This window comes from Tachypleus tridentatus, chromosome 10 (genome assembly GCF_004210375.1).
Source record: "Tachypleus tridentatus isolate NWPU-2018 chromosome 10, ASM421037v1, whole genome shotgun sequence".
Lineage (NCBI taxonomy): Eukaryota > Metazoa > Arthropoda > Merostomata > Xiphosura > Limulidae > Tachypleus > Tachypleus tridentatus.
Window position 1 is genome coordinate 32,260,287 of NC_134834.1, and position 27,785 is coordinate 32,288,071.

At 35.5% G+C, this 27,785-nt stretch overlaps 1 protein-coding gene and 1 long non-coding RNA gene across 2 annotated transcripts in view; one reads left to right on the forward strand and one right to left on the reverse strand.

Moving 5' to 3' along the window:
* LOC143229010 (beta-1,3-galactosyltransferase 5-like) overlaps positions 1 to 4,230 on the reverse strand; it is a 46,329-nt gene extending 42,099 nt beyond the window's left edge. The window contains exon 1 of the mRNA XM_076460627.1: positions 3,956 to 4,230. The gene's annotated coding sequence lies outside the window, so the exon portion shown is untranslated. The remainder of the gene's footprint in view (positions 1 to 3,955) is intronic.
* Positions 1 to 26,772, forward strand: part of LOC143229011 (uncharacterized) — a 34,505-nt gene extending 7,733 nt beyond the window's left edge. The window contains exon 4 of the long non-coding RNA XR_013015601.1: positions 26,570 to 26,772. This is a non-coding gene — a long non-coding RNA (uncharacterized LOC143229011). The remainder of the gene's footprint in view (positions 1 to 26,569) is intronic.
* Positions 26,773 to 27,785: the final 1,013 nt, after the last annotated feature.

Here is a 27,785-nt window from a genome sequence, read left to right on the forward strand (position 1 = left end):
TGCTATTCGAAACTTTTATTAATACGCACTATACAACAAAAATGACAGACAGTATAAACGAAATAGCAACCAAACTGTTTGTTTTGTTTTTAATGTCGCGCAAAGCTACACGAGGGCTATCTTTGCTAATCGTCCCTAATTTAGCAGTGTAAAATTAGAGGGAAGGCAGTTAGTCATCTTGGGCTATTCTTTTACTAACGCATTGTGGGATTGACCGTCACATTATAAAGCCCCAACAGCTGAAATGGCGAGTATGTTTGGTCCGAGGGGATTCGAACCCGCGACCCTCATTTGGCCAACCCGGACCCGTAATCAAACTGCTCTAATATAACATAAGTTATAGATATAAATGTATCTCTTCTATGTTTAGCCTTGGCCCAAATGTTTGCGTAGTTTTCGATATTTATGGTATTGTATATATGCATGGAGTAGTATAATTATTAAGTAAATTATAGTAGTAACAGAGAAGGTAGTGTCTAATCGGACAAACACGTACGAGCTGTTATTCTGGTCTGTATAAGTTTTTTTGGATATTTGCTCTTCGAAACACACATATACAAACCTGATTTAAATAAAACAGATTAACGCCTTGTTCAAACAATTTCTCTGTACTTGGTGAAGAGTCATGCTTCGTCACGTGCCAGACGTTATAGGGAGTCACACTGTTCAACTGTTCAGAAGTGGTTTGAAAAACACGTACATTACCAGAAGAACAAGGACTACAGGGAACGTTGTTACAGAAAAGTATATTTGTAGACGTCGAAAAACTAATGCAATTGATGCTTGTATGTTAATAATGTCAGCAGGTCAAGGTCAAAAGAAGTATTGCAACATCTTACAACAGGAATGATATTAGCACCTCCATTCCAGGGTATCCAGACGAATAGTAAATAGTAAACTGAGAAAACAAGATTATTTTGCAAGAATGGTTAGCTACAAATCTTTATTAACCAGAAGTTACCATCTTAACCGTGTTACTTGGGCAAGACAGATTGTCAACTTACAGTTTGTGCACTAGCTATATGTCATATTTTCAAATGAGTAGTGTTTCCGGTTTGTTAAAAACGATGGTAGGATTCGTTTTCGTCGTTTGCCTGGTAAACAAATGAGGAAAAATTGTCTTTCCCACAGGAAACATGCAGGAATTGGTTCAGTTCATGTTTGGGCTGCTATTTATCATGACGGAAAAATGTTATTCATATCCTCCAGGGAAATGTCAGTGGCGCTTCCTATAGCAGAAATATCGTCTCAGTGTGATCCTGGAACATAAAGTTATTTCAAACCTTGACCTAGCTACTGCCCACAGTGCGTGTATTGTACAAGATTATCTCAACAAGGAAGAGGTTCCAAGATTGCCAAGGCCAGGAAAATGTTCATGGTTGTAATCCCATTGAGAACTGTTCGGTAGAACTGAGTCAGAAAATTGCTACTGTAGCTGAATTGCATTGTCTTCTAGTGACAAGTTGGGATGAAATCACAATGTATTATATCAATAACATCATCGACAGTATGTCATGTCCCCTTGATTAGGATAAAAGAAGGATCGCAGAAGCTAGTTATAATAATGTGATGTTATATTTTGTTGTTATATATGTTTTGGTTTTGTTGTGATAGGTGAAATGTTGTATTACAAATATTTCAACAGATGTCTTATAAATTTTTTTGCTATTCTAATAAGTCATTCATAATGTCCATCGAACATATCTTAGATATTATATAGATAGCATAAGTAAATACTTAATATAACATATATTTCTTAGTTTGACAGCACTAAGTGTATTTGCATTCCATCTTAATAATAATGATCTTATTTGTTACAAAATATGCAAATATTTTAGTCAGAACCGTACATGCGACCATGCCATATTATACAAAGGTTGTTATACAAACATAAGCTTCAGTGCAACGTTAAACATTTCGAATCAGCAGGTCATTACACTTTTGAAGAGCGAAAAAGGTTAAAAGGTGTTTAAATAAAAATCCTCCTACATAAAGTGGCACAAATGAATTGTGCTGCAACTTCCTTCAAATCATCTAAATAGTGTGACAGTGTTCAGTTAAAAAACAGTGTAATATTGTCACAACAGATGATAAGAAATGTTTGTCAGCGGCTACGTACTACAGGCTCATCTACTTATAAGCGTCATGCGATCAGGTAAACGAAGAAAGCAATCAATATTTACGACAAATCTACCGTGCTGACATTTGTCACGCTTGGAAAGTACCTTTAATGTAGCTATTGATTGTTGTCACCATATCGTGGTACTGTTTGGATGCTCGCAAGTTGTTGTTATTTCTGTAGTGCAAAACTATACAATATGCTGTCTGTGCTCTGTTCGATATAGAAAGTCTGCCCCTGTATCTTAGCACTGTGAGTCTATAAGCTTACTACTTACCCACTGGGAGACTTACCTCACCTTCATTTACACCTATAATTACTACTATTGTGGAACGAATTTAGTATTGTTTGGTATAAGTTGTTTCAGTTGTTATTGTATAAATATACTACTTATTCTAATAAAGGTTTCGAATGAAACTACCTTCGTGTTAAATGATTTGTTTGTTTTGAATTAAGCACAAATCTACACAGTGCGCTGCGTCCAACACAGATATGGAAACCCGATTTATGGCACTGTTCGTCCATACGCATACCCTAGGCTAATGTTTAACGAGATATGCGTCGTTGATAGTGTAACGAGTTTCGCCTTATCAAAACACTTTGTAAACGGCGTTTCGAAATGCTGGTGCTAATCTTTATGTAGATTTGTGCAAAGGTACTAACAGTTCGAAACGTCGTCTATAATCCATCTAAAACATCTTTTTACCAATATTTGATGCATTACGTTGCATAAAGTTCGAATTATATATGCATAAAGAATCAGTTTGTAAGTCTACTCAAAGTTACACAAGGTGCTAACCGTTCCTAACTTTTAACTGATAAACTAGAGGGAAGAAAGAGATTCAACAACACTCACTGTCAAAGCTCAAGTTATTCTGGCCTGTTATAACACTTCTATGGCCAGAAGTGCGGTTTTGCAGCAGTAGGAGGCGAACCATAGACCATGCTAACTACTAAGCCTAGCTCTTAAGCATTTGAAAACAATCAGCTGTAGTTTGCATAGATCATAGAATTTTTTTTTACATGCAATAAGAAGATGGAGGCATAGTTTTAAAATGTTCTTTGCTCACAGGACACACCCCCTACCAGTAGCGCAGCGGACTTTTAAAGCTAGAAACCCAAATGTTGATACCCGTGATGGGTTGAGTACGTACAGTCTATTGTGTATCTTTATGGTTACTTACAAACAACAGTTAACAGAACAAAAACTATTATAAACCGAAAATATTCTGATACAAAGATTGGGTCTAGGTAGAACTTTTAAAAAATTCTAATAAATATTGTACGCATATTATAGATTTAGCCCAAATAACAAGGGCGGTTTTCGTCTTAAAAATTGTAATACAGATTACAATTCCAAATAAGCTAGTAACGCATATTCAGATTACGAAGAGTTGGATCAAAAGCACAGTATCGTTACGGATTTCAGAAATATTAGTTATAAGGGTTAGTTTCAGATAAAAAGCAAAATTGTTCTGAATTTTAGACATCATTATCACAAATTCCAAATTTGCAAAGAGTAAATTAAAAAAAAATGTAACTGAACTATTATAACAAAAGGGCGTGAATGTGCGCAGAACACACAGTTATAAGTTTAAAATATTCTAATTTAAGAAAAAAAGAGTTGGTTGGAGAAAAACATAAAGTGCCATTATATATACGTGAATAAAAAACGTTTTATTTATTTTCTGCTAAACATAATTGTTCAGTAAACAAATCTGTTATGACAATTTGGCTGAATAACAATACGAAAACAGGTATGACATTCTCAAGAAGTTAAACCAAAGTTTAAAGAGAGAAAAATAACATATTATCTGCATAAAAACTGATACTCACGATTTTGATCTAAAAAAAGTTCCGCAGCTTTTAGAAAAACGTTTAACGAGTAAAACCGCAGAGCCAAGAAACACCGGGCGACGTTTGGGTCGGAGATAGAAAACTGTAACGTAGTTCAGCATCTGTACAAGGACAGGGAGTATCTATACGAGAAGACACTATTGGCTGAAATACACTTAGTGATTGACAGATCTGCTCGAACCGAGTTCAACAGTATGACATATTCGTACTGGAGACACTGACGCAGAGAGAAAAAAAATCATTCTGTGACCCGATATAGTTTGTATCATTGTATGAATTTATTTCTCATTTTGAAATGATTGCGTTAGTGTTTAGTACTTCTAATGTTGATCTGACCCTTTCCTGAGCCTCGAGGCTTGACGTCACATCACAATACCACGGAACGCGCGTTTGACGTCACTAGTTGTACGCGTGCGTTTGATTTCCTCAATATCAATATTGCTAGTTAACGACAGATTATTATCGTAAATTTAATAAATGACTAACATTAACAACGAAAAAAAATATTTAATTTTTGACAATAAATTCCTCATATGCCTCGCGCTTTTAATTTATTTAGTTTTTTATTCAAACTAACAGCAACAGTTTCAGTACAATTCTGACCAGTCATGGAGTTCTTTCTCCGTTCTTTCTGCACAGACAAAATGAAGAGAAATTAAATTTTATTGAGATAGAAAAAAGGCTAAAATCATATACTTAATCGGCAAAAGCATTTATCACTGGAACCTGCATATCTTAGATCGTAAGTAAAATTCTCCATCCAAATCATGATTAAACAGACGCTCTAAGAACACAAAGCTAATGTTAACATCAAGAAAAAAGTCACTCATCCACCAAAAGATAAAAAAGAATCCCAACCTTTTTCCAAGTTCACGTATCATTAACTCATGGAAGAGAAGTTTTATGTTATGTTTCGAAATTGTTGAGAAACACCGCAACAATGAAGATACACTAGATTTACAAAACCATCAACCAGAAATGTACCGAACTTACAACTGATTTTCACTTTATTTAACACTCGTCTAGAGCTATGTATCCCAACCCTGCGATCATAAAATCACTTCTGTAGGCGTTTATAGCGAGATCTATATGAGGTACACTATAGATGGCACACTTGTTCGTCTTGGTATCAAGATCTCCTCGTCTCATTTTATTCCATAATTCTAAACCCCCTCACTCATACTCGTTCTTTAAATAACCACCTTGGATTTCGAAGCCCTAAAATATATAATTGGCTTATTGCTCAATGTTTCCTTTTAAACCCAAAATCTGAACAATAGGTTAGCTTCATTCTGCCCACCCTCAAATTATAGTCTTAAAGGCCCTTAAGGAAAACTTATCGTTGTTATTTATTAAGAAAAGTCAGAAACTATAGGGCTTGTTTCTGTGAGTGATGTACCAGTAGAATATTCCTAACTCGAGGGAAACAGGATACCTGAAAAATACTGAGCGATCGACTCTACCCCTGAAGAACTTCTCTTTTGCATTACAGTATTGCTCGGCAGAAAAACAGACAAACAAAAAGATGTAAAAATGAAGACCACTAGAATTAACGGGTAGGAATTTACACGGAACTGAATCTTTAATTGTTTAAAGAACAGGAATTTAAAATTGTGCAATAAAACTCGTTTAGAACAAAATATATGGAAAAAAATTCAGTCAAGTGTTTAAAAAAAACACTTCGAACACTGAGTATTTATCAATCTTATTATCATCCGAGCTCTGTCTTCCACTAGTTTGTGGTCACTAGTTTGCCAAGTGAGTTTTGTGTTCAGAACAAACACATCTCATTACGTGCTGGACCTATATCATTACGTACGACCATACAGCATCGCCAGCAGTAATTGGCGCAGAACGTGATGGTCGGTATTCTGTGTTTGTTTAGATAGGAATTCTCGCGGAACGCTACACAAAGGGCCATCTGCGCATGGCCGTCCCTAAGTTTGAAAAGATAGTCTTGGAAAGGTAGGTAACCAGTAGTACCCATCGTCACCCCTTGGGCTACTATCGTATAATGGTGGCATTATACCATCAATTTTATATCACACCCACGGTATCAAATTTCGAAGAGTTTTTTTTTTTACAGCAAAGAGCCGCGAACCATGAATCCTTGAATTCATAGCACGCTAACCACTAGGCCACGCCTGGCTCACATGTATCATAAGAGGAAATGGAATTTGTGAAACCTTTTACAGGTTCTTCCAAGTATGGCGTAAGATACCGTCACAGTCGACAAAAAAGGGAACCAAATAAAAAAACCGGTTCACGTTGAAAAATAATTACTATTTTTGTTATTAATAATAACTTTTGACCAAATGTTAGCTAAGTATAAAGATCAGAACTGAAAAATTTGTTATAAATTAATGAAACCAGTTTTGTATAACAAACAAGCGAGGCTCAACATGGCCAGGTGGTTAGGGCGTTCGACTCGTAATTGGGTTCCCGTCACACCAAACATGCTCGCCCTTTCAGTCGTGAGGGCGTTACTATGTGTCGCTCAGTTCCACTATTCATTGGTAAAAGAGTGTCTCAAGAGTTGGCGGTGGGTGGTGATAATTAGCTGCTTTCCCTGTAGTCTTACACTGCTAAATTAGGAACGACTAGCGCAGGTAGCCCTCGTGTAGCTTTGCTTATCGGAAAAAAAAGCAAACAAACTCGCGGATATTATATAATGTCATTAATCAATACAAAGCCAATGACGATTACACTGTACTGAACAATCCATTGACTTAGCTACGTTCCGAGATTTTTATTAGTTCTGAATCCGCATACTGGAGTTTAGCAATATAAACTAATCTTCATAGAACAAAAATTAATAAAGTAATTATTTAAAAATTAATAAAAAGTTATTATTTTCAGCATTTTAACCAGATGCGTTGTAATGATACAGTTAGATCCCCCCAGGCTTGCAGGTGGGGTTAGTTTTTTAGTTTTCTCTATCATTTCAAAATTTAAAAAAAGTCTCTGGCTCTGCTGTGCGCGAAATTCAGAAACAAATAAACACTTTCTACCTGCTTTGTTTTGGCCAGGTCTTGGAACACTGGCCGAACTGACCACTGATGCTTCTTACTTGTAGCTAGTACGTTGACGTTCGCAGCAGATGAACTGACTTCCAGTCATCCGAAATCTTAGCCTGAGGTGTGCGGGGCACTTAGAAATAAAATCACGCATTAAAAAAAATGGTGAATTCTTAATTAGCCACACTAACGGGATTTGTATTAATTCATCAATCTAATTGGCAGTTGTAAAATCTTAATTGGCCTGACTAATATGCTTCTGGTGAAACTTAAACTGACTATACTAATGTACTTTTGAAGAAATATTTATTGGTTAGTAAAGACCGAGAAAGAAGAGTGGCCTCGGATGAGAGAACTTAAGCCAGACAGCATAAGACAGATACTGTTAAAGGAGATGTGTCCCTGTGTCGGTCTTAAAGTAACCGTTAACCCTACTTTTCTGTTGTATACTTACCACCATCAAACATTACTTCTAACACTTTACATAAAATACTATCATTAAGCTCAGTCACCTCTGCACAAAGTTGAAACTGACCTGGAATTAGATCATTAAGTTTTGATTCATCAACGTTCAATTATCAGTAACTTCTAATCAGAGCAAGCTACCTGAAAAAACATTGAACTTAATATTAATTTATCAAATAGTGTTGCTAATTTAGTGTACCAGTTCTGGTTACGAGTTTGCAGTGTCATGAAAGCAAAACTTATTTCGATTTGAATGCTCTGATTCATCGTTTAATTAATCTCGGCCGTAATCCCAATAGTACCTCGTAAATTGTTTATATTTACCATACAAAAATAGTGCACAGTCTAGTCAGTTAAATACATGAGAGCTTGAAACTGTCTACACTGCTCTCGTTACTGGGGTGTGTATGTTTTTCTTATAGCAAAGCTATGTTGGGTTTTCTGCTGAGTCCACCGAGGAGAATCGAAGCCCTAATTTTTGTGTTGTAAATTCGTAGACTTCCCGCTGTGCCAGAGGGGGACTCGTTAGGGGGACTAGACTGTCAAATATCTGTTATTTTATAGTGTTCTCTTTCGTGAAACACGTGAATAACAAGAAATATCGTTTATAAAAGAAACGTTAAAACAAAACATAGATAAGAATTGTGTGATGAACATGCGGCATTACTTATCATTATAAGGTTCAGGCAACTTTAAACCTTATATTTTTCTGTTTTCTTCGTATACATGAAAATGAAAGCGTACATATCTCTTACTATCTAAATACGACGGGAATTCACTTTGATGTATTTTGTGTTGTAGTCAAAGTAACAAACTATTTCACTTTGTTCGTTAATATAAATCTCCAAATGAATGCAAAATATATACGGTGTTTTGAGATGTATTTTACTCACTCAGTGATCCTATATTTCTACAAGAACTTCAAGAATACACAAGATGGAATTCCCCTAAACCGGTTTCACTTAGCGACAACAGGTAAATCGAATGATATGTTAGGCTTCGCACCAATCTTTTTAGTATTTTAAACAGTTTGTCGTCACAAGAATGAATTAGTAGGATCAACGCTGCGCATTTCTGAAATTCGTATATAAATGATGGACCACTGTATGAGTAAAAGACATCTTAAAAGACCATACAGGTAACATATATTCCACCAATAAATGAAGCCTAGTTTGTTTGTTTGTTTTTTACTTGCCTTTCTCCAAGATAATTGATGATGAGTAGGGGATTTCTCTAAAATTCATATCTTTCAATAACAAGTGGTAAATCGAACGAAAGCAAGGCAAAATACGTGACAATTAAAAAAAAAGGAAAACCTTACTTCGAACTCTAAAACAGGACTATGTTTAAAAAGCTTTCGTCAAACATATACAATACGACACGATAACTCCAAACTTTAAGTTGTGGGTGTGTTATGTGTGTGGCAGACAATTCCTTAGCTTGTATAAGGAATGGTGTAGGGTATTGATTATATTTGTTCGTCTGGAGTTTAAGCACAGAGCTACACATTGTGTTATCTGTGCTCTGCCAACCACGGGTATCGAAACTTGGTTTCTAGTGTTATGAGTATACAGACATACAGAGTTTTGATGACTAGCTGTCCTTCACGTGATCAGTAGTTTGAAATTAGTTTCGGCAGCGAATATCCTTAGTAGCTTTGCCATAAATATTATAGATGTAACGTCATCGAACGTTTACCTAAAACATTAACGTAGATATTGAGCAACAGTTTGAGCATAAGAAGGCTACACCTTATAACGTGAAACATGTTAGATGACACCGGATAAATTGGTGTTGGAACTACAAGAATACACTTGGTAAATCTATATCATACTGTAAAGCGCCTGCAAGAGATAAGCCTACTAAACCACGTTTCTATAACCTTGGTCTTGGTGTCTTATAGATGACTTATAATTTCCTTTAATAAAAGTATTTACGGTTATTTCTGATACAGTTAAAGGAGAAACTCTGGTATCTCTAATATAACAATTCTTTTATTTCCTGACTATATAAGTGTCAATTCTACCATTTTTAAAGGGACATCCTTTTCGGACATTAATTTTCTTTGTAAAGAAGGAAGACTTTTTGTTGTTTTTTTATGCGTTTTCATTTTAATAAAAATTTACGATTTTAAATGTAAAATCGTGCTATACAATACGACACGATAACTCCGAACTTTAAGTTGTGGGTGTGTTATGAGAGTGGCAGTCAATTCCTTGTGAAGGTTTTTGGTGTCGTTTTTTTTTTTCCTTCTCAAACGGAAGTTGTTCGTACTTTATGATAAACTAACCTTTAACTTTGTTATTAAACGCATTTATCGTGATGAAATCTTCCTCTCAATAGCACAGCAGTATGTTAACTGGCTCATACTGCTAAAAACCGGTTTTCGATACCTGTGGTGGGCAGAGTAGAGATAGCCCATTGTGTAAATTTGTGCTTAATTCCAAACAAATAAACCTAATGAACCTCTTATTGAAACAATAAATTTGCGTCATATATATATATATATATATAAATTACTTAAGCTCAAACTAATTAAAATGTAGCGGTGAAATATTTAACTGTAAAGTTACTGAATAAATAAATAACTATTAAATGCAGTTTTCGAATATTTTTTTGAATTCCAATTTAGCATTTATTATTTTCATCTCCTCTCTGAGGTAATACTAAACATGTTATGAATTTGGGTGAAAACAAAATATTTCTTCAATATTTGTTCTTAAGATAGAAACTTTCACAAATTCCTATAATTTACTATTAGAAAGTCCATCGTTCCTTCAAGTGAAATAGACCTTTGATCCAGTTTTACGTAAACTTCATCCATTAGTCCTTTATTTACGCCGAACAGTCAAAAACTGTACTAGTTTTTCATGGACATTGTTGAATAAAAAAACAAACAAACTACTTATATTCTAACTATACCATTGTTCTATGGGATGGTTGGTACATGAAATAAAACGCGACATTTTAATATACTTTGAACAATGTGAATATAAAGTCGTGGGTCGAAATTGGAGGTAACACTTATATTCTATGGTCAGTACTTATTACGTTTATTTGTTTCACCGATTTACAACTCAGCGTGTTTCAGTCCTTATTCTTGCATATTAATTTAAAATGTTGAGTGCGTTCACCCTGAACTAACGACGATGATAAAAATAAATCCTAAAACATTATCATCTTGAGTTATAGTGCAACTATATAGTCTTAAGAATAGTAGCAAACCGAATGTTCCCGCAAGCTGACTTTAATAAGGGTTACTACATGCATATAGGGCTGTGTAAATAACAAACGACAAGGTTTGTTTATTTGTTTGTTTCGAATTTCGCGCAAAGCTACACGAGGGCTATCTGCGTTAGCCCTCCATAATTTAGCAGTGTAAGACTAGAGAGAAGACAGCTAGTCACCACCACCTACCGATAACTAATGGGCTACTCCTTTACCATTGAATAGTAGGATTGGCCGTCACATTATAACGCCCTCACGGCTGAAAGGACGAGCATGTTTGGTGTGACGGGGAAAACGACGAGGTAGCATAAAGACATGTATTTTATTAAATGTGACTCGTCACATAGTGTTTCTTCATTTTACAAACGTTTATCTTAATCTAAAATAACTTATTTAATTGGCCAATAAAATAATAAACTAACAGAAACATTTATAGAAACAATCACAAAGTACTAATTTAGTACATAATGGAATGACTTTCTTTTTAATATTTTCTGGCTGGTTTTTCTCACATCCGAAATTATCCGATTGCCTTTGCGGTTAATTTGTTAATTTTTAATGTTAATAACAGTTAGTAATTATTACAATTACCTATTTAACAGTTACATCAGCTAACGATGTTTGAAATACGCCTTATTTAGGAATTATGATGGTATCAGAAACAAATACTATAGTTGACGTGATATGTCTTTTAAGTCACGCATAGAGGAACAATATGAAACGCTACAGCGAAAAGGCAAAACCAGGTTATGTGTCAAAGTTACCCTTATAGATTAGGCAACATTAAACAAATGTTATCTCGAACCTGGATCGTTCTGAAAGGGAGCAGGGAACTAAATGGGAACGATCGTGATATAAAGTTTACACTTTAGTAGAGCTAAGTAAGGTACGTATCACACACACAGTAACTATAAAAAGACTGTTTGTAGTCGTGGTTTGAACGGCAGGAGGCGGACGACCAGTTTGGTAGGTGATTTTTTATCTCGGCTTTTCTCCACCGATGATGCTTAATGTGTAAGAAATGTGTAAAACCATACGTGCCTATGTTGAACATTTTGTACAGATGGCTAAATGCACAACTTTGCACTTTTGATGCACTAAGAGTGACCTCAGCTATGGCGGTTTCCGCTTCCAATATATTACATTATGGAACAAAATTTTTACTTGTTCTTGTTCCTGGGCAGAAAGTGTTATTTCTCAATTGCTCATGCCTAAAGTAAATGAAAAAGACAACAACCTATTTTTCTCTTCAAACTTTGCTTTTGTGACCTGGGACAGTCTGAAGAAAACATTATAGCAGACTACCTTTGATACGTGAAAGTGATTTACATTACCAGTCGCAAATCTCGAAAGACCACTTACATTTGTGTTCATTTTTGTATAACTTTAGTATAAATATATGTAAATCTTGATTCATATGTTGTTTTATTCAGACCTTATGTAAGTGAAAATGTGCAAATTTTCCCGGTTTTACGTAGAAAATAAGTTAATTTCTAAATGTCATTATCCAGGTCACAAAAACAAAGTTTGAAGGGAATAATGGCCATTTTCTTTACTTTTACGACATAAGCAATTAAGAAATGACACGTACTATCCAGGAACAAAATGTGTGTTATATAGTGTTATTAAAAGGTCAGAAGGTTAAAGTGTTTAAGAGTGACAGCAGTTTCGACCACTTGGTAGCAGCTCAGCAGATATTTTTAGAGCCTTCCGTACAGATATAACCTTCCGTCAGGCTATGAATAAACTGTCGCAGCCCTGAGAGACAGCGAAAACCAAATGAACAACAACAACAACAAAAAATTATCCTCGAAGCTCGCTGTATAGCAGTAAAGATTTTAAAACTAGCTTTATAGGTAACGTAGATGGCACAGTTTATGTAACATATGCCACTCGTGATGGGCTTGTAATACGTATTTATATTACTGATATAAAGTATGACTTTATAGTGTCGCAGTGGTTTTATTTATTTCTCTAAACCGTGTGTTCTGCAATACAATTTTGTTGATGTAATAATATATGGGCAGTATGGTGTCAACAATATCACTCCTTTTTTGTTGGTGTAATACTACAAGGATAGTGTGATGTCAACAATATCACTCCTCTTTTGTTGATGCAATACCACATGGGTAGTGTGGTGTCAACAATATCACTCCTTTTTTGTTGGTGTAATACTACAAGGATAGTGTGGTGTCAACAATATCACTCCTTTTTTGTTGGTGTAATACTGCAAGGATAGTGTGGTGTCAACAATATCACTCCTCTTTTGTTGATGCAATACTACATGGATAGTGTGGTGTCAACAGTATCACTCCTTTTTTGTTGGTGTAATACTACATGAGTAGTGTGGTGTCAACAATATCACTCCTCTTTTGTTGGTGTAATACTACCTGGGTAGTGTGGTGTCAACAATATCACTCCTTTCCAATCTTGATCTACATTTTATTATGTACTCATTATTTATGTGTGTTGTTGTTGTTTTTTTAATTTAGAATATTACATTTTGGGACTAAACCCTCGTAAACGATATGTAGCTATACTATAAAATGCTTTTTATAAAAGTGTAAGCAGAAACGTTCGACATACGAAAAAACGAACTTAGTTTCCTGAAGTTACTAGCTGTTTATTTTCAATAGAACGTGTAATTTAAGCATATCTCAATACATGTAAATCTATTCCAACTTTTGAAGTGTAGAACACTCAAAGTTTTAATGATTCTAAGAGTTACTTTCGACCTTTTCGGTAATATTATACGTTACTTATGAAGGCCTTAAGCCTTAGTCAGTTTTTAATGGTTACGTAACGTTATCGTGTCTCGACCTTCACACTGTAGGACATGACAATCACTATAGTACAAGTAATTAGCCTATCTTTAATCTCCTTCAGTGATTGAACTTTACATCTACTCAACTTATTTTATCTTAAAACTACAGAGAAACTAGCGAAAAACCATTACAAAAGTTATAAAGCAACAAAACTGGTAAGCGTATACACGGACACTTAACATAAACCATCAAAAGTAGATGTTTTTAAGTTTTTCGCATGAAAGCTACACAAGGGCAAACTGTTCCTAATTCTTAAACCAATAGACTAGAGGGAAGTGAGGTATTCTACAGTCATCTTTTGGGCTTCTCTTGACTCATAAAATAGTGAAATTTGACCGTCACTTTCGTGGTGCACCCGCAATCTCAAAGTACGGAGTACGTTTTTAGCAGTGACTGAAAACGAACCACCAGCTCTCTAATTTAGAAGTCAAGCACAAAAATCTCTAATCCATGTTCCTATAAGAGCAGAAATTGATGTCAATCATACAACAATTTTCCGAGTAATTCCTGTCAGTAAGAAAGATAACAAAAATTTATTAAAATGAACGGACTAAGGTTTAAACAGTATTTTAACTTTTTTACAAAAACACATGAAGCCAAAAATATACTTTTGGGAATTACGCCAATATCTTTACGATACGAGTTGGCACAATGTATCAGACAGGCCCTTAAATTCCAAAAGTTTTGTATACTTTACAATTGGGCCTATAAGAGTATCATTTGTCGAGGACATCGCCTGTATGTACTACGATGAGTTAATAGAGAATAATCCTTAAGAGTATGGAATGAACCATTACATGACACATTACCAGCGCTAATAAAGACTACTTGTTTCGTGTTGTTTACGAAGAAGAATCCTTAAGATTGTGAAATGAACCATTACATATGAAATGATAGTAAATATTGCTTACCTTTTTTCGTATGTAGTCACAAACTGGAAATAGTATAATAAGACAATAGTTAAATCTATTTTATGTTATTTTATTTTTCAACTCCAAATGTTTTAAAATATTTTTATTGAGTTGTAATTATCACGCCAGTTTAATAGCTATAATATGAAAGATAACACAAACAATAGATGGCGCTAACATAGAAATTGATGCATTATGTAACAGCATGTAACAAATAAAATAAAAATTCAACTGGCTTGAATTTCTTGACTTTTATTTGTGTGGAAACTTAGCAAAGGTTAATAAATAAAACTGGAGATCAATGATCATAGTTGTCTCTCTAAACAATCAGAATCAGTTTTAAAATCAGAACAATAGACCAACAATCTTTTCCAAACTCGTCGCTTTCTTTAGGTGTTGATAATTCCTGAATTTTATCACGGAAACTGTTAAATATTAACGCTCTGGTGAGAAGATTACTATACGAAATAAAAGGGCATCCCGACTTTTCTTCGACATTCTCATTTGTAAGATACACAATCGTTAAACGAATTATGTCTGAGTGTTTATTTACTTAGAACATTTAATAATATTACTTAAAAGGAGGTAACTCATTGTGAAAGAACGAGTGGTTTCGTGGTTTCGTTTCCCAAATACTTCTCATGGGATATTTATTGTATTACAACTTAGTGAAATCATTCGATATTGAAGATGTTCAGGACTGCTAGATAACTGAAACTTATTTTTATACAGTTTACAACCGGTAGGGAGCCACATTGTTCCGTCGTGTTCGATGTTTGCTTATTGGGTTACAGAATAAATTATCTATGATATGTCCATCATGGGTATCGAAACCTAGCTATTCGCATTGTAAGCCTCAGACATTTCGCTGAGAGCTCGCAATGAGTTGGTTATTTTGTTTTGTTTCAATTACTAAATTTTGTGTTAAGAAATGGCCAAAACAATTAATGTGTTTTTCTCATAACAAAGCTACATTCGGCTATCTGCTGAGCCCACCGAGGGGAATCGAACCGCTGATTTTAGCGTTTCAAATCCGTAGACTTACCGGTGTACTAGCGGGAGGCGAACAACTAATAACTACTTTTCATATTTTCTATGTGAAATACACAGAAAATGTCGGAATCACTTTGTGAGATAAATGACAATATTGATGCTATTTTAGTTTACATTTATTATTATTGTGTGAGTTTTATATTAATAGTGACCCTTTAAGTACCATAATCATAGGCTCACGAACAACTTTGGACATATATAATTTATACAAAAAGCTCTTGAGATCCACATATCCAATCAGAAGTTCTGGAGTTAAACCGTTTCCCAGGTACGATGTTTATATTATAACTGAGTAATAACCAAATAATTTGGTTCAACATGAATTAGTTGCTGTTCTTTTTGTTGTTGTTTTTCATGTTGCACGTTATCGATGCTAAATGTGTTTTTTCTTGAACTTACTATCTACTCTCTCGTGTATTTGAAGCCACAATTTCCTAAAATACAAGTCATTACCGGTATATCAGAATAAAAGACAAAGTTGTTTGGGTTTTAGCAAAGCATGGTATTATTTTATTCTGTTGGAAGTTGAAAAGTTATGGTTTATCTTTAATGCCACTTTTGACGTTTTTAGTTTTCATTTTGGTTTTATTTTTTTATTGTGTGTAGGAGTGAAATTGATGATGTCATGTGTTAGTGAACATTTGAGTGTAATCCCTGTGACGTCATAGTTCCTCATGGCAAGATATTGCAAACGAAATTACTAATAATAACCGAACTGAAATACGTTATTTTGTTAAACACTTAGCCTTTATTATTTTAACAGGTTTATGTCTCTTGACTTTCGTACATAGGATACTATTTAATGAGAATTCTACTGATCTGAATAATTAATTCGAAATACAATAAAAGCAGCTTTCAGAGTAGGCAAATATTTATGACTGTCTTATAGGTAGGTGACTTACCTCAACCAAAATGACACATATAAAACATGATGATTCAAAACTTACGACAGCAAAACAATTAAAATCTTAACCGAGCCACTTACTGACACAATGGAATGTCTGCGGACAGAGCTAGAAACAGGGTTTCGATACCTGTGGTGAGCAAAGCAAAGATAGCCCATTGTGTATCTTTGTGCTTAACTGCAAACAAACACTCTTAACTGTAAATGATTTTAAGAATATTCGAGTGGTTGTTTCACCCACCAACTCTCTCCTACGCCCCGCCCCTCATGTATGCTATGAATTTCTGTTATTTTGAAAAGGAGTTTTGACTTTATAGTAACAGTTCTAATGCGAAAGCTTCCACGAAGCACGAGGATGTAAACGTAATTAGTGATGCACGTCTAAATATTCTACAGGAATGTGTTTATTTACCTGGATATCTGCCCTGTGCTTTCGCGATGAATGATAAGATTTGGCTACATACGTCACAATCTGGGTCGTTCTTCGGTACAACGCCCTTGAATATTATTTACGTTCGACTTATAGTGGGCGACGTTCGAACCAGGCGTGACAATGTGTAAAATTTTCTCTCCTGTTTTTATGGTTACCTGAATGAAACTAAATTAAGATATTGTTTGTTTGTTTCTGAATTTTGCGCAAAGCTGCACGAGGGCTATCTGTGCTAGCCGTCCCTAATTTAGCAGTGTAAGACTAGAGGGAAGGCAGCTAGTCATCACCATCCATCGCCAACTCTTGGGCTACTTACTCTTTTATAAACGAATAGTTAGGTTGACCGACACATCAAAACGCTACAACAGCTGAAAGGTCGAGCATATTTGGCGTGACCGGAGCGCTCAACTCATGGTATGGCCATACCAGGCATTAATTAAAAACATAAAGAAGAAATGTAAGAACAATCTCGTTACTAATAATATCATTAACCAGGTTATTTTCCATTTTCTAAAGGTTGCGTTAAAAAAAAACCAGAAAGAAACTAGAAATAAATCCATTGGAAAACGTCCATTTTCCCATCGTCTCTTCGTGATACATTATTGTTACATAACCTGTAATAAATAGCCGTTATGGTTAGATAAACAATAACACACACCCAACTTTGATAAACATCAATATTTCCTGCGCCCGTTCGTAATATATTTATGACAATTATATGATTCTAAACAAAAATAATTATCCCGTGTTCTTCTTGTGAAAAAAGAAATAATTATTTCGGATTAATAAAGTTTAGTTTCAGCATTTAGTAAAGTCTCACAAACTCTTGTATGTCACAGTCAAGAACACACACATACATAACATAATATTATTACTAACATAGAGGGGGAGGGCAAGAACTCGTGGAGAACAAGTAGTTATTGGTAATACAGTGTTTCAACCATAAGGAATTGGTTTGGTTTGTTTTGAATTTCGTGCAAAGCTACTCGAGGGCTGACTGCGCTAGCCATCCCTAATTTAGCAGTGTAAGACTAGAGGGAAGGCAACTAATCATCACTACCCATTGCTACTTTTTTACCAACGAATAGTTGAATTGACCGTTACATTATAACGCCCCCACAGCTGAAAGGGCGAGCATGTTTGGAGTGACGGGGATTCGAACCTGTGACCCTTAGATTACAAGTCGAGTGCCTTAACCACCAGGCCATGCCAGGAGTCGGTATGAAGCGTCGTACAGTACGTGAAAATGTTATATACAACTGCTTGGCTCTCACCCACACGATTCCCTGATTCACGGCTGAGAAGAATGTAAAATATGCCACGAGAATGTACTAAAAATGTTTTCGTTGAATTAAATTATGTGGTTTGTGCGCGAGACAGCTGTCTTTATATTAACGACAGAATTGCCACTTTGACCAAGTCGGCGTGTGTTTATGTGTAGTACACATTCATAAACGTATATTCATCTGAGAATTACTAAACACGGACTAAAGCATTTCAAGCCATCAAACAAAACACTGTCGATTTTTTGTGTGTGTGCTGCAATGTAGGTTAAATGCAAAATACTTACGTCCTACTTTTAAATAAACTTTCATGTAGTTGACTAATAAACACCTATAATGTTTCGTCATAAACTTAAGTATTTGTTTCATATCATATTACACATGATTATTACAAACCTATTTTAATTTATCATCTCCTTTCGTAGCGAGATAGGCCCGGCATAGCCAGGTGATTAAGGCACTCGAGTCGTAATCCAAGAGACGCGGGTTCGAATCCCCGTCACACCAAACAAGCTCGCCCTTTCAGCCATGGGGACGTTATAATGTTACGGTCAATCTCACTATTCGTTGGTAAAAGAGTAGCCCAACAGTTGGCGGTGGGTGGTGATGACTAGCTGCCTTCCCTCTAGTCTTGTACTGCTAAATTAGGGACGGCTAATGCAGATAGCCCTCCAGTAGCTTTGCGCGAAGTTCAAAAACAAACCAAACCATTATGAGACAAGGACACCAGCAACTAAAGAGAATTGTTCTACTTAAGCTTACCGCAAAGAAGAAAGTAGTACATGGTATTCTACGTCAAACATGAGCTTCGTTCTTCATCGTAAGGCATTTCTCCAATCTTTACTTTCTATTTTTATAAGCTCTTCTAGGTTAACTATATATATAAATACCTTGCTACTAATATAATCCAAATACGAGGAACAAAATAGAAGAACACTTTTGAATGGTTAAATATAAAAGTTGTTATCTGAAACTTTAACACTGACTTCTGACATATATACTTTGAAGTGGAATGACCCCAAAAGCTTTTATTTTCTACTAGTTATGATGGAGGGTGGGGGCATTTTTTATTATTTTAAGGCACTTAGTAACTGCCCAGCATGACCAAATAGTAAGAGCGCTTGGCTTGCAAACTGAGGGTCACGGATTCGAATCGTGGTTCCACTAAATATACTCACCCTTTCATCTGTGAGAGCGTTGTAACGTGAAGGTCAATCCCACTATCCGCTGGTAAAAGAGTAATCCAAGATCTGGTGATGGGTAGTGATAACTAGCTGCCTTCCCTATAGTCTTCTACTGCTAAATTATATTTGCGCGAAATTGAAACCAGTTAGTAATATTTTGTCTCCGTAATCAATTAATCAAATTGTACATGGTTCACCTGTTAATGTAATTATTATTTCCTTCCAGCATCTTCAGTTGCAACTTTAAGTAATTTCTGTGGGATGATTTTTCACATTTGTACATAAAAATATGGACAAGTAAAGTTATTCTAGTTTGTAATGAAACTTTTAAGACGTGGTTGGAAAATGCTAACACGGCATGTCCAGGTGATTAAGGTGCTTGACTCGTAGTCGCGTGTTCAAATCCCCGCCGTACCGAACATGTTCGCCCCTTCAGTCGTAGTGGCATTATAATGTGACAGTAAATCCTACCATTCATTGGTAAAAGAGTTGGCTGTGGGTGGTGATAACTAGCTGCCTTCCCTCTAGTCTTACACTGCTAAATTAGGGACAACTAGCGCAGATAGTCCTCGTGTAGCTTTGCGCGAAATTCAAAACAAACCACTTGGAAAATGCTTAGCAAATTAGAGACATGTTGTCATCATGGATTAGTATCTATCTCAACAACATCCCTAGCGTTTTATTAAATCAGTGTCCGACATTCAATTACCTGTGGTTTGTATTTCAGCACCAATTTTTTAGCACTGTAAGACTTCACACTTACTGCTCTACCACTGGGGAGTGGCACTATATTTGTAAATTAGGTTTGTTTTTTATAACAACCGAAACTTTTTAAACGTGGACGCGTTAGTGTGTGTGAAATAGACAGATTTTGTTGCACCACAAGAAAGATATATCGACTAACTAATCTTCGTTACAATGTGGATAATTAAATCCTTAGGGAATTTGTACTTTTGCATATTTAATTATTCAGGATCACTCCAAAATGCAAAATTAACGAGTTTTAGATATAAGCATTCAAGTGATAAGCACGTGTTTTCTCTTCCTTAAGTTCTCCGTTGCTGCTAAAATGGATTAAATTAACGTAAAACTTCAAAATACGCAAATTTAATAAATTATATCGGTAAAAACAAGTCTTTTTCTAACCATGTTTGAAAATATGTTTTAAAATTCAAATAATTCGTTGTCATTGCTCTCTAGTAAGAAATGAATGAAACAATTTTTAAGGTATCTCGAATTTTATAGTAAAATCGATTAATTGAACCAGAAGAAAAACAACAACAACGAAAAAACATTTTGTTGTCATCGCCCTCTAGTAAGAAGGTAATGAAACAGTTTTTAGGTTATTTCGAATTTTATAATTAATCAGGTAACTGAGCCATAAAAATATATTGAAGCTATCGTAAATAGACACAGCTTTTGATTTTCCAACACTTGAGCATTTTTATCTTATTTTTTTTTACATTGCGTAGTTTGGAACGTAGTTAACAGAATTATACAAAGTAACCAGTAATTGTAGCTGTTTGTACGTCTCAGATTATAATGTCTACTCCGCATTTTCTATATGAGACACTTTACTCTTTTTTTACAATAATCCCCTCAATGGCGTAGCAGTTTCTCTGCGAACTTATACCACTAAAAACCACGTTTTGATACCCATGGTGGGCAGAGCATAGTTAACCTTTTGTGTAGCTTTGTGCTTAGTAACAAACAACAACTTTTTATATTGTGCGTGGATTAACCACGGTATCTTGTTGATTTTGCTTTAGTTCGTAATAATCACTTTAAGTATACTTATGTATTTTACTCTATTTTATCATTATGCGAATTACGTTTCACGTTAGTCGTGCAGAACTGTTCTCTGTCTCTCTTCTACATCGGGATTTGATCCTTGGAGATCTGAAAGGATCACGTGTATTTAAACCGCTTCTTCTTCTCGTTGTTCGGATTTTGATCTTTCTAGACCGGGAAAGGTCAGGTTTACTCGGACCTCTTTCTCTGAGGTAAATCCTTGAGAAATTCCATAGATTACGGACCACTCTTTTTAACCACTCGGGCTACTGAGTTTCTTGTTATGAAAAGCGCAAGTGCGCACAAGCGTGTATGTACAAGTAAACGCCTTTCATGCTTTTGAGTAGTTAAAAAATAATTACTTGAATCGAATAAAACCGGTTTCGTAACTTGTAAATACTTTTTCGGCATTCTTTAAGGCTTCTAAACATTCTTCACGCACTTTAAGACAGTAGTTTCCAACTTGAGGGAATATCCCCCTTGAGTGCGTTAAATGTGATAGAGTGTAGCCAAGCTTGGCTCCTTGTGCGTTTAGACTGTTCGTTTCTGAAGGAAACAGATTATATACAGTGTTTGTAAAGGAGGTCAAAACAGGTGGGAACAACTGTTTCAAGAATGCTGAGGAACAGCTTATAAGTCATGAACCGGTTCCATTCACCTATAACAAGGACTTGGCTATTTAAGGATTGTAAGAGTGAACTGCTCTCTCCCCACCCCCTAAACTTTTTGACGTTATCACTTATTATATTGTTTTATTTCAGAATTTCCCCCAAAGCTACACAACGGCTATTAAAAAATATCCATTGCTGATTTTGAAGTGACAAACTGAAGTGAAGGCAGCTTCTAACAGCGTCCCACCGCACACTCTTATATTACTTGTGCCTAAACAAATAATGAGGTTGACTGCCACTCTTTTAACACACCTAGGATACACCTGCTCTAATTTAACATTATGTCGACCAGAAATATTGTTATTATCTTACCGGGTTAGCACAAGAACGATTTTCGTGCTCGATCACAGACAATCTATCCTGAGCTGTTAACTACCCATAGTTTATATAGTTTATTTGTGGTTCAATCATAAACTGTTTATTACGTTTATTTTATATATATATTTTTAATGTTTGCTACTTAAAGAAATCTTTTGCACTGACGCAGTTAGTTGAACAGGTTTACGAAGTATACAGAACTCAACACCGATGGTGAGTTTTACATATATTTCCTACTGTTTAGTGGCATCAACAAGCCTGGTAATCGATTGGGCCATGTACATTGACCTGAGGGCAGTTGATTTACGACTTATATGCAATGGAAGTTTTATAGACGATGAAGTGAATAATAGGAACACTCAGGGGATAAGACAGCAGATCTCGTTCTAACGTGATATCAAGAGAGTAGTAATCAACAATACGTGTTCGTGCAAATCACTCGCTGCACGCACAGACATTGGTCACGAGCCTTACTACACGTTACTTTCAAACTACTGACTTTGTGTTCTGTTCACCGCCGGTTAGGTCCAAGTATTGCGTTACATTCAATACTTTTATGCTTAGCGTGTTACAACACAGTGTAAAGAACAGTTTGTTTGTTTGTTTGTTTGTTTGTTTTAATTACACACAAAGCTACACGAGGGTTATCTGCTCTAGTCTTCTCTAATTTAGCAGAGTCATTACCACTCACCGCCAATAAAATTGGCATAACTCTAGAACTAAAAATAAGGTGGCATATGACAAGATACGATATAAAATGTTCCGAAAGTACCTGTGTTCCTATTTTAGGGAGGCCCGGCATGGCCAGGTGGTTAAGACACTCGACTCGTAATGTGAGGGTCATCGGGTTCGAATCCACATCACACTAAACATGCTCGCTCTTTCAGCCGTGGGGGCATTACAAAGTTACGGTTAATCCAACTATTCGTTGGTAAAAGAGTAGCTCAAAGGTTGGCAGTGGGTGGTGATGATAGCCGTCTTCTCTGTAATCTCACACTGCTAAATTAGGGACGGCTAGCGCAGATAGCCCTCGAGTAGCTTTGTGCGAAATTCAAACTAAACCGAATGACATTATTTCACAAAATATATTATAATTAGAAAGAATGCCAAACTTGTTGTTTGTATTCTTTTAGTTTTCTCTAAGGAAAGGAATATGAACACTTCACGAAGTTTTCATGTCATATCTTATCACAAGCCATTTGACCTTTAGTTCTAGAACTATACCAAACTTATTGTTTTGTTAGTTTTCTTTAAGGATCATTTACACATCATATCTTCTGTGTCTTTTATTTTTCCTCTAAGATAGGTTTCTTTTTTGTTGTTTGTTTGTTTCTTTTGAATTTTTGCGCAAAGTGTAAGACTAGAGGGAAGGCAGCTAGTTATCACCATCCTATCGATGTTTATCTTTTTACCAATGAATAGTGGGATTGACCGTAACTTTATAACGCCCCCACGACAGAAATGGCGAGCATGTCATTCGATGTTTATAAATATCACAATATCTCACACTAATTTCTTCCTTTTATGTAATATGATCTCACACTAAGAACTTCTTTCTTTCACATTAATATCTCGGTGTGATATCATATTTAGAACTTCCTTCTTTTGGCGTTTTAAAAAGCAGAATAACTCGCTTCCAAAGCTATATGAGAATCATGTATACAAAAAAACAAAACAAAACACTACTACTTGAAGCTTCAAGCCCTCGAATAGAGACACTTTTTCTCACATTCTTTAACGCATATTATTTTAACTGATTTCCTTTTTTTTTTTGCATAACAACAACTACCATAAATCGCAGTAACAAATTCTAAGAAAATATCAGAAAGCCTTATGTCATGATCCTCTTATTTTATATTTTTTTTTTACAGTTTTAGTAGGAATAAAAAAAATCAACTTGTTTTCCTTGTGGCCTATAAAATACCGTGATTAAAATCTATCCTAATAATACAAAAAATAAAATAAAACTGAATATGAAAAGAGTGTGTGCGATTTCTTATAGTAAAGCCACATCGGACCATCTGCTGAATCCACAGAAGGGAATACCTAAAGAAAGCTTCACTTGTGAATTTTATCAAACAGAAACAGAGAAAGATCGTCTCTGTGTGACCAAGCTTGAAGAGGTTGTAGTGTTGTCATCATTCAGTATTCGTATTTTCCACATTCTACTACGCTGGTACCTCACTTAGGAAAATGCGATTTTTTGTCGCTTCGATCTCTCTCATAGTTATTTGGGTATTTATGTTTATATACCCAGGAGGGTCAGGTTTCGTCGATCTCTCCCTCCTTCCTTTATATTTGTTTCAGCATCTGTCAAGTGTATTTATACATTGTACACGAAGGCCAGAGTAATCCGCACTTACTCAGGCCCCTATCAGGGCGATGTCCATGCACTATCTACATATACACTTGGTGCAGATAAATCATTTCTCTTTATAGTTCCATAATTATTTGCACTTTCATTAGATAGGTTTTAACTATACAACGTTTAGATAAAAATCCCTTTCAAGGCTTATTAGTTAACCCCTAAACTAATGTGGAGTCTAGTTTATAGGTGGCCTTTTTCTTTTATTTTGAAAATATATATTTACCGGGGAAAGGTGTTTAGAACTATCCTAATCATGTAATGACTTTTCTTCTATAAGGTTGTTTGTATTTTGAATTTCGCGCAAAGCTATACGAAGTCTGCTCTAGCCGTCACTAATTTAGCAGTGTACCACTAGAGGGAAGGCAGCCAGCCTCTCTCCTACAAAACTGGGTTGTCTGTAGAACGAGTCCTGGATACACTTTATAATTTTTATAAAGTAACATACACGTGATTACCACATACCACGAACTTGACCCAGTCTATTTGCTTTTAGGCTGTGAAAGATTCCAACACATAGAACTCGCTATATGCTTCTACGTTCTGAAAATAACAGTTGAAAAAGTGACATTTTGATTATTTCTTTGTAAAGTACAAGCAAAACAATGGGATATCAATTCTGTGCCCAAAACGGGTATCGAAATATAGATTTTGGCATTATAAAATTTCAAACTTGTCGTTGAGCCACTGTGATTGGCACAAAACTGTTATTCGAAAAACAGTTTAAAAACAAAGTTTTCAAACTTTGAATTACAATTCATAGTCTATCCAATAAAACAACGAATTTTAAGTTGAATCTTTCAACACAAAAATAACTCGAATAGAATTTAACACTTCCGTTAAAGGAAATGATAAACAATAAGTTAATAAATTATAGAGAACGAGAGGGTAGATAAAATCATAAACGTACTTTTCAATGTTTATTGTTTTTGTTATATTTTAGAAAAGAAACGTCTGCAAATATCTTTCCAAAAAAATAACCTTCACTGGTTTTAAAATGATCGAAAAACAACAATCCGAAAAAAAAGGCATGAGGTTTAGTTTAGTGGTTACGTGCCGTAATGTGAGCCACAAAGTCCAAGATTCGAGCTGCAATATGCCACTAAATAAGATCTTTACTTCAGCTGTAAGGGGTTTATAAATATAGCAGTAAACTTAGCTATTTGGTTAAAAGTGGACCTTTAGGTGGAGGACGCATTGGTTGGTTGTCCTTTCTTTGATTGGAACTAACCACAAAGGTACACAAGGGGCTATATGTGCTCTGCCAACCACGGATATCGAAATCCGCCTTATAGCGGTGTGCGTCCACAGACATACCGTTGCACCAGTGGAGGGCCTCTCCAGCCAGCTTATCTAAATTAGGAATGACTTTGTCTGAGTGTGTGTTATTTTTATAGCAAAGCCACATCGGGTTATCTGCTGTGTCTACCAAGGGAAATCGAACCCTTGATTTTAGTGTTGTAAATCCAAAGACTTGCCGCTGTCACACTTAGTGGCAACTTTGTTTGAACCTCATAGAGATCTCCGCCATGGTCATTAAGGTCGTGTATTGCGTTATTCAAGTTGTTAATATTTCTATAAATAGACTGGACTACACGCCACATTTTTAATGTTCCAGATTTCAAGACGATAAAATAAACGAGCATTTTAAAATAAGTTCAGATATGGGTCTTCCACCTTTATGAAGATACTGCTGTATGATAAATAGGTTTTATTTTTATCAACGAGAATATAGCTATATTATGTTTAAAATCAACAATTTTACTATATAACAAAATTTTTAATCTTCATTGTTCCTCAACAGAAAGTGTTATTTCCCAATTGCTTATGCCTAAAGTAAATGAAAAATACCAATTTTTCTCTTCAAACTTTGCTTTTGTGGCCTGGGTAATGAAATTTTCAAATTTACCCATTTTCCAGAACATTCCAGGTAGATTCAGTGCTGAGTAGCTGACAGAGAATTTTCTCGAACTTACAAGAATTTCCAAGAACTTTCTAGAATGTTTTAGAACTTGCGAGAATTTTCAAGAGCCTTTTAGAAATTTCTAGGACTTTCCATAGTAACATATATATAGCGATTCACCACTCACCACTTCAGCTTAGTTCTAGCTGCCTAAGTGAACACATAGACCTTTCTGATTTTATTAGAGATGGTGTCAAGAAGCTGCAAGCATTCTCCAGACGCATTCTACTGTGAATGTGGCGAATTTATCAAGACAAAAGCGAAAAAGTACTCTGTGACAGCATCTGTTAAAGTGTGTGAAGCCTACAAGACATATTTCGGCATGTCTGTCAGGGATCAAGACAAACCTTGGACATTTCATTTTACCTGCGAGCACTGCAAAAAAAAACTCTAGAAGGTAAGATGGTCAATTTTAATTGCTTGAATAGTAAGATTTTATCTTATACAAATTTTAGACCTTTTAAAATTTAAATATCTTTTTATTTTTTAAATTTTCAATAGTATAGAATAAATATCACATATAAAATATTTTGCATGAACCTCTTACACATTAGGCTTTACCAAGTTTCCCTGTTATCTTTGCCTTTGGGACAGCAGGGCCACCCCAACGCACTACAACAGGAAGCACTGGCCACAACGGACCGAGTTCTCTGTGGGAGGCACAATGTCAAGTGTGAGCCACTAGTGGACCTCCAGAAGGTGTTGTTTCCACCTTTGCACATAAAATTGGGTCTTACGAAACAATTTGTCACAACTCTTGACAAGACGTCTGCAGCCTTCAAGTACCTTCGAGACTTATTCCCTAAGGTGTCTGAAGCAAAGGTCAAAGATGGTGTCTCCGTCGGACCACAAACAAGGAAGATCCTGGAGTGCATAGAATTCCCCAAAAAGCTGAATAGGAAGGGAAAAATAGCTTGGGGCAGCTTTGTCGTAGTAGTTCGGGGCTTCTTGGACAGAGGAGCAAGGCGACCGCTTCCACCAAGATGTACTGGACTTTGAACGCTGCTACCAAGGAGCGTATAACGAAAATATAGTGGGAGACTGTATTTGTGGGCTGATACGTGAAAGTGATTTACATTACAGTCGCAAATCTCAAAAACTACTCACTTCTAAACATTTTTGTATAACTTTAGTATAAATACATGTAAATCTTCATTCATATGTTGTTTTATTCAAACCTTATGTCAATGAAACTGTGCAGATTTGTCCGTTTTCACAAAGAAAATAGGTTAATTTCTAAATTTCATTATCCAGGTCACAAAAGCAAAGTTTGAAGGGAATAATGGTCATTTTCTGTACTTTTACAACATAAGAAATTGAGAAATAACACATAATATCCAGGAACAAAATTTGTATCACATAGTGTTTTTGAATAATGTTGTCAAAGACAAAAAAGTACTT